We start from the raw sequence: 5,589 nt of genomic DNA on the forward strand, positions 1-5,589 counted from the left end.
AAAACTGTGCTACAAGAAAGAAGAGGAAGACGAGAAAGAAGAGGAGGAGGGGCGGGGGAGGAAGAAGAAAATGTTCCCATTTCCAACACCAACAAACCCACAGGACGTCACTCCAAGATGAATTAGCCAGTGGCAGGGGGACAAATATTGCAGGATTCCCATTACATAAATTATTTAAATTAGTCAAATTCATAGAATCAGAGAATAGAATAGTGTTTTCCTGGGTCTGGGGAGATGAGGCCTTGGTGAATGTGACTAAAATTTCATTTATGTAAGAAAAATATGCTTTAGGAATCTGTGCCACGTAGTACCTCTAGCTAACAATACTGCACGTGCACTTCCCAGTATGAGAGATAAATTTCAGATTAAATGTTCTTACCACAGAAATAAAACACACACATGGGGAAAAAACACAGGAATTTGGGAAGGTAATGTGTATATGTTTAATATCTTGATTATGATGATGGTATTATGGGCATACACCTATATCCAAAATCATCAAAGTGTGCACTAAATACATGCGACTTTTTTTGCAACCCATTCTGCCTCAATAAGGCTTAGGAGAGGAAGTGTCTGTAAGCATCTGTGTCTACCATAGGTACATTTGGAAGTTTTTCTATTGGTAAGGAAAACTGGTCATAAAATGTAAAATTATTTATATAGTAAGCTTTTTTCCCCAGTAGAGTAGGTAGATGGAGAGGGCAAACAATTGCTACAGAATGGTGATATGTTCATCTTACTATTTTTTTACAAGTTAAATGATAGGCTCCTTTAAGAACGGACTTGGAATCCTGTATATTTAATACCTATGGTGCCATATACATAAAACATGACAATGCATAGTGGTGAATAAATAGCTATTTTTTCTGCTCATTCTTTAATGGTCTAGAATAAGATTCAGGAAGTCCCTCACCCCTCTATACGACCAGATAGTAAACATTTCGTCTTTCTGGCCAATCCCTGTTACAACTAGGCTGTTTTATTAAAGTGACGGCCAGAGACAGTGAATAAATGGTACCTGTGACTGTGCTACAAACATCTTTATTTACAAAAATAGATACCATGCAGGGGTTTGGGCACTGGAGGGAATTCTCCCTCTGCCCTTACCTGTTGCTTCTTCATTTAGGACAAATTTCATAGATTCTCTGAGTATCTGTGAGTTCCAGTGTAGGATGGGAAGGCTGCCAACTACAGGTGGTTTCAAATATTACATATCATAATATATGAGCCCAGGAGAAGAGATGCCCATTTCGTTAATACACACTATCATGACATCTATTTCTTGTCAAATGTTCATAGGTATGAAAGTGAATTCTGAAAATGTTTTTGCCTTTTAATAGGGTAAAGAGCACTGGGGAATCCAATGGTATTTATTTTTCTTTTTATTTTCCCCCATGAGTTTGGTAGCAAATGCTCAATAGCTCAATAAATATTTAACTAAGGACTTGAAGTCTAGTGTATCTTTGTGGTCACGTACTCATCACAGGAGGCCACACCATAGCTGCAGAAGAGTGATTCTTAACCCTTTTTGATTTTATACTACTGCTGTTACTGTATCAAAGAATGTAGATCTAAGCATGATAAAAATTAAAAGGACACTCACTTTATTCTGAGACAGATATGATGTTTGTAGACATTGTTTTGCAGCGTTGCTCACTGATCATCAATTTTAAGGACAGGATTACAGCTTTTGTATTGATGAAAACCAGTATTACAGCTCTAGTAAGTGATGTAGATTAAGAGATATTTGGAAATTCTCAGAGATCTAAGTAGCTCATAATTCTATTTGGGTTTGCTGAAATGTAAAATAATATAGAAGAGAAAAAGGAATTGCCTTGATAACTGCAAAACCCAAGGATGATAATAATTTTTTTGTTTTGAGACAGAGCCTCAAGCTGTCCCCCTGGGTAGAGTGTCGTGGCATTACAGCTCATAGCAACCTCCAACTCCTGGGCTCAAGCGAGTCTCCTGCCTCCCCCCCCCAAGTAGCTGGGACCACAGGTGCCCGCCACAACGCCCGGCTATTTTTTGGTTGCAGCCAGTCATTGTTGTTTGGCAGGTCCGGGCTGGGGATTTGAACCCGCCACCTTAGGTGTACGTGGCTGGCGCCTTAGCTGGTTGAGCTATAGGCGCCGAGCCAATAATTTTTAAATTGAAATAAAAATGGCCTTATGGCCTATGTCAGGTAAGGCTGGGAGGAGGAACCTGTAATCCTGGTTAAAAGGCATCATGAGTGACGGATGGTGAATTCTTAATAATTGTTATGATAAAACTGCAACTCATTCAGATGTTCTCTTGTCCTTCTCGCATTGTAAAAACAAGTCTTCATAAGAACTAGGGGAAAAATTTGAACATTTTTTGGATATCTATACTATGTGAATGTAGTTTTTAATTCAAACTTAAAATATTGCCCTGCAACATCAAAAATAATTGCAATTGATTTTCTTTTGTGCATGATTTAATCAATATTTGAAATACCAGGGTGTGCCAGGACCAGTGCACGGTAATGAAGGCATTAAAGCGAATGGCTGGCAAATAAATGGTAGCTCCTCCAATCTTTTTTGGTTGGAGAAATAAATTAATGTTTTCTTATTCTATTTTGAATGAAGATTTTTTCTTTTCAACTGGATGACTGGCTTCTTTTCTTTTCTTTTTCTTTTTCTTTTTTTTTTCTTTTTGCAGTTTTTGGCCAGGGCTGGGTTTGAACCTGCCACCTCCAATATATTGGGCCGGCACCCTACTCCTTTGAGCCACAGGCACCGCCCAGGATGACTGGCTTCTTAATATGAGCCATAACATCTAAGATAGTTTTTACATCTTCTAAGGAACTTAACACACATTTTAGATAAAGTGTAATAGTCTTAACCATTAGATCATTCCTTAGATTGATTAATTTCTTTGTACAGGGGCTTCTGTCACTAACAAGGTGATAAGATTTCTTTTCCTCAATCACATGGTTTAAATTAGTTGACTATATGTAAAAAAACAAAATTTAAAACATTAAGACAACATTTTTCATGTTGTTAAAATGTTAACATTGTTAACATTTCAGTGTTGAGGCAACATTGTAATTAGAGTCATTTAATATTTATAAGTAATTATAACTGTGGAAACCTGAATAGTATTAAATTCCATCTCTCAAACACATTTTTTCTTGTTTCTACTCAGATATGAAATGGTTTAGAAGTTAATTAAGTCCAGGCCGGTAAAGAAAGTTTTGGAGATAAAAAAAATATGGAAATCATCCCTAAAGATGTTAGCATTAAAAATTACCACCAGCTACTTAGATCTCCGAGAATTGCCAAACATCTCTTAACCTACATCACTTACCAGTACTCTATTATTTAAGAATCAAGTGGATTATTTCATATGAACCTCTCAAAATTATTGTGATATTGATAAAGCAACTTTTTAATTATTACTTAAGATTTAAAGATAATAAAATTAAGGTTCAGAGAAGTTAAATGACTTTGCTGAGGCCATGCAATAAAAAGTGATGGAATCAGGTTTAGAACCAAACTTTTCTCAACTCTTCTTGTTTTCACTATAGCTATACTATAGTGACCCACAGAAAAATTGTTTATAAGGCTGAAAATAATCCCTAAGCATTCAATGCTATAATCAAAAAATGTAGAAAAATATTGACTTCACAGAGTTGTTCTAAGAATTAAATGAAACTGTATACCTAGCAAATTGCAGAGACCGTTCCCATCAGTGGGTCCCACAGTGCCTGACACATAGTAGGCCCTCAATGTGTATTTGCTGGGTACATACATAGCAACTATATTAATAATTAAAGTAAGATAATATTATTTCCAAAAGAATATGCCACAGTTTAAGGTAAACTCACCTATGACAAATGTTTCCTTTTTCTGATTCAGAGAGGGATTATTAGATATGTTTTAGCATTTTTAACTGCAACATACATCATTAACATCAATTGGTCTTTTTTATTCCTGTGTGCCATAAAACTTGGTACTTTTAATTTTTTCAGAAAACTAGTCTACTTTTGGAAGTCTTTGAATTTTTTAAAAGTGCCGAATCAAGAATAAATTTACTTAAATTGATATTTTATAAATAATCCTAAAGAAAAACATTGCCAAAAATCAAAGAGTTCACAAACCTTCCATATTATAGAAGGGCAGTGAATATTAATCTTCTAAACCTCTAAACAAGTAATATTTTACATGTAAAATAGTTAAAAGGAAACATAAAACAGGAGAAAATGTATCCTAAAATACTATTGGAACATTAAGTCCAAACATATATGATTTAGCCATATGTACATGTAATAACTCATCTATTAAAATAAACAGTCCTTAAGACTGGATCAGAAAAAAAAAGATATATACCTAAAGCACAGAGGAAAGTAAGCTTGATAAAGCAATGGGGGTAATTTAGAAACCATAGTATGTATATTTTACTCAGCAATCAGAAAAAATCCTTGTGGACCTACTACTTAGTGCTTAAAACACTTCACTGACAGGCTCAACAGGGCTTCATGAGCTTGTCCATGGTGTCCTGGGACAGGGCTCAGCAATCAGAGCACCTTGCCCTTGGGATGTGAAGCCTTCTGGTTTCCATCTTGAAATCCTAAATAATTAGATCTTTGATTTCATGTCTTTAAGTGAACTGTGATGGCGAAATAGAACATTCTGTAGAGAATCAGGACCTTATTTCACGCATCCCACCTCCTCCCATTTCACTTCTCTGTTGCTTCCTCCCTGTTTCCTGGCACCCGGATCCCAGCCCCCCTCCTTTCCTGTCTCTGCCTCTCTCCGTAACTGTTGTCTGTCTCCATGCAGGGAGGTAGTTTGATCTCACGTCTGACAGTCCCACATCCTCCCATTGCTTTCCCCTGCCTGATGGGGTCTGGGTACCAGTGTGGAAAAAGGTTTACAGTCGGGCACACGCTGTGCGGCTTCTTGGGCTGGGAAGGCTGTGCCACTTCACCTTCAATAGGCATCTCAGCACGGCCCTCCACACACTCAGATTCCAGGTGCCAAACAGAGCCCAGTCAGAGCTTTCAATCTCTGCAGGGTAGACGTGGCCCCAGTGTAATGGAGAGATTGACTTACATGCTTTCAATCAGAACCCTACATGTATATTTTGCAATGGACCTCAAAATACACCGGGTATGGGATCAGTAGAGGGAGGGCCGCCATGCATGTCTACTGTTTGTGTTTGTTTTGTTTGTTTTTTTGTTTAAAAAGAAGTCATAGTAAACACTCTGGTTTCTGGTTTTTGCACTGGTTAGATACATGCATTCAGCAACCTACCACCTAAAAACAGCCCTGGTCAAGCACTCCCACTTGTTATAATTCCCTTGCTCCTCAGGCTTCTCCCCAGCCCCGTGTCTTCATTGTATTTTGTTTCAGAACAGGGAGACTGGCATCTTGTTTTTATTTTTATTGTTTGTTTTTATTTTATTGATCAAGGCCAGTTTTCTAATTTATTTGTCTGTCGTCTTCATAAGATTACCACATTTTGAAGGTAGAAAGAGTTTTTGTTTACACTTATATTCCCTAAATCTTAATCTATACAGATTGCTGAATATTTTCTGAATAAGTGACTAAATTAGGCCTTGTA

The sequence above is a fragment of the Otolemur garnettii genome, unplaced genomic scaffold (genome assembly GCF_000181295.1).
Source record: "Otolemur garnettii isolate 467f Iridium unplaced genomic scaffold, OtoGar3 scaffold00001, whole genome shotgun sequence".
In the NCBI taxonomy this organism is placed as follows: domain Eukaryota; kingdom Metazoa; phylum Chordata; class Mammalia; order Primates; family Galagidae; genus Otolemur; species Otolemur garnettii.